Raw genomic sequence first — 3,011 nt, forward strand, 5'->3', positions numbered from 1 at the left:
CAGGGGGGTTGAAACTCAATGATCTTCAAGGTCCCTTCCAACCTAAACCATTTTATGATTCTATGATTCTGTGATTCTATGATCTCCCACCCTGCTCCTGAGCCAGCCTGCACAGCTTATCTCGCACTACCTGCCATGCTCCCATCCTCCAAGGCTGCCCAGCAGGTAACAGGGCTGCTCCTTGCCCTCTTGACCTGGCCCTGGGCAATGGGACTCTCATAGCTCTACACTCATTCCAGGAGGCTGTGCCAGCCTTGCTCCATCTCCTGCCCGGTGCCAGGCTATTAGTAATACTCTCCAGCTACAGCACAGCGTCCCTGAAGTGCTTGTGGTTCTGCCAGATGTAAGCCAGGAGCAGGGACGCCAGGAACCTGGTCTGGCTGCAGTGGTGGGCTGAGCAGGACCACATCAGAGCAGGCCCAGGACTGGCCTCGTCTGAGCTTGTGGGAGCAGCCCTGTGGCCCACAGCACCAGTCTCACGAGAGCAGGGCAGGGAGCAGGGCTGAGAGTGCTCAGTGGGTCTTGGCCTATGGCTTTGGGGAGGAGCCTTCACCTGTGGTTCATTGCTGCTCTTTGATCTGCATGGCTTGATGCTGCTACAGGGAGGAACTCAGAAAAAGCACAGCAGTGTGGAGAGAGAGGCCGGTGAGGGCATGCATAGCTCAGCACAGCGCCTGCCAGAGACCCCACAGAACAAACCCACATGAACAGTGCCCTCCCGAGACTCTACATTAACGAACCAACATCCTCAGCCTTGCCCTGGCTTGCTGTCCCATCCCAGAGCTGACAAAGGGAAACCTTCTAGAGAAAAGCAATGCATCAGGCTGGAGAACCTGAAGCCCTGTGAGCTCTGGGCTTCTGTTCAGGAAGGGCACATCCCACCTTGGCCACAGCAGCATGGGTGAGAGAGATGGTCCCAGCCTCTTCTGTTCTCCTGCCCCCAAGCAGAGACTGTGGAGCCCTGCTCATTCTCCCAGATGCCTGAGCAAGAGGTAAGTGCTGCAAGGCACTCTCCACCATCAAGCCAGCAGTCACTGAGGCTACACCTTTCTGAGTAAGTCCTCATCCTGAGCATGGTCCTGTGTCGGGGTTTAACCCCACCTGGCAGCTAGAACCACGCTTGCTCGCTCCCCCCTGCCCCGGTTCAGATGGAGGAGAGAATTGGAAGAGTAAAGGTGAGAAAAAACTCGTGGGTTGAGGTAAAGACAGTTCATTATGTAGAGCAAAACCTGTGCACACAAGCAAAGCAAAACAAGGAATTCATTCATTGCTCCCCATTGGCAGGCAGGTGTCCAGCCATCCCCTGGAAAGCAGGGCTCCATCGGGCATAACGTTTACTTGGGAAAACGAATGCCACTACTCTGAATGTCTGCCCCCTTCCTTCTTCTTCCCTCAGCTTTGTGTCTGAGCATGACATCAGATGGCATGGAATATCCCTTTGGTCAGTTGGGGTCAGCTGTCCTGGCTGTGTCTTGTCCCAACTTCTTATGTCCTCTCAGTCTGCTCGCTGGTAGGGTGGTGTGAGGAGCAGAAAAAGCCTTGATTGCTTAGCAACAATCAAAACCACCAGTGTGCTATCACACTATTCCCATCCGAAATCCAAAACATAGCACTATACCAGCTGCTAGTAATAAAATTAACCCTATCCCAACTGAAACCATGACACCCTGTAATTGTCCACACTACTCGGCTCGTTCCCTGACACAGTTTTAGCCCGTGCTAAATAGTGCAGGTTCAAGGGAGGTCATGGGCCAGTACCATTCCCAGGAGGAAACATGGACATGGCCACGTCCAGGCAGAGAGGAGACTAGAGTCATGTGCTTGGCCTCCTGCAACTGCTGCCTTCCCCTTCAGCTTCCCCTCTCTGTGATGGGGCACAGAGGAGCAGGGTGATGGTGCTGGGGTCTGGATGTCCACAGGAGGCTTTCACCTGGAGGTCACCGATGCCGTGGCCATGTGTGGACAGTGATGCTCTGTCCAGGTATTGGCGGGGGTTGGAAAGCAGAGCATCAGCTTTCTGTGCACCAGGAAGATGGGAAGGTCCCTGTGACGGGGGGTACTTCACAGCCCCTTCCCTCATCCTCGTGCCCTGGCCAGCCCCTGGCCAGGCAGGGCAGGCTGAGGCAGCGCAGGCTGGAGCATGTCCCGGTGTGGGGAGGGAAGGCAGCTGCGCTCCATTCAGTGTGGAAGTCGCTGTCGTGCTGCTGCTTGCAGCCGATTCAATCACAGCTCTTCTCCCGGCTGTTGAAAATCTCATTAGGCTTAGCAAGCTCCATGAGCAGCGCTGCCAGCCTTTCTCATCTCCTGCCCTCTCCCATGAGTCAAGGCACCCTGACCTGCATTAACACGATCCATGGGGCCTGGGCAGAAAAACCTTCCTGCACCCTGGTGTCCATGGATGGGTATTGGTGCAGACAAGGTGTGCCAGGGTCTGCCATGAAGACAAAGGCAAGGAAAGGAGGTGTGTGTTGTTCTACATGGGGACATCCCTACAACACAACAGGGAGCAGGGCTGTCCACACACAGCGGCCTTGTACTCCACAGTGGGTAAAAAATTAAGGAGAATGGGTGCCACTCATCTATGTTAGTGGCAAAGATGTGAGGCTGATGCTCCCGGGCCGGCAGCAGCAGATGCAGGTGATACTTGAGCCAGGACAACTGGTGGCAGCGCTGCCTTGACCTGGCATCTCTGCCAGCTCCAGTGAAAGGTCGAGCTGAGATGAATGGAGCAGGGCTTTGATCCTGCTGTGCCCTGCACGCTGGAGCCCTGTTCCCAGGCAGCACCTGCATGCCACCACAACACATTAATACCTTTGATTACTGTGGCCTAATTTCTGTCCACCTGTGTCATGGGTGGCTGGTCACCCCACCCTGCTGAGCCCTTGTTCTGCAGTGGCTGATTGCGCCAGCACTGGACAAACTGGTCTCCTGGGGTAATCACAGCCAGGAGAGACTCGGGGCTGCAAGCTGTGGGTGAGCCAAGTGTGTCAGCACCAGTTCCGCACCTGGGA

The sequence above is a fragment of the Charadrius vociferus genome, unplaced genomic scaffold, assembly GCF_000708025.1.
Source record: "Charadrius vociferus isolate BGI_N301 unplaced genomic scaffold, ASM70802v2 scaffold37, whole genome shotgun sequence".
In the NCBI taxonomy this organism is placed as follows: domain Eukaryota; kingdom Metazoa; phylum Chordata; class Aves; order Charadriiformes; family Charadriidae; genus Charadrius; species Charadrius vociferus.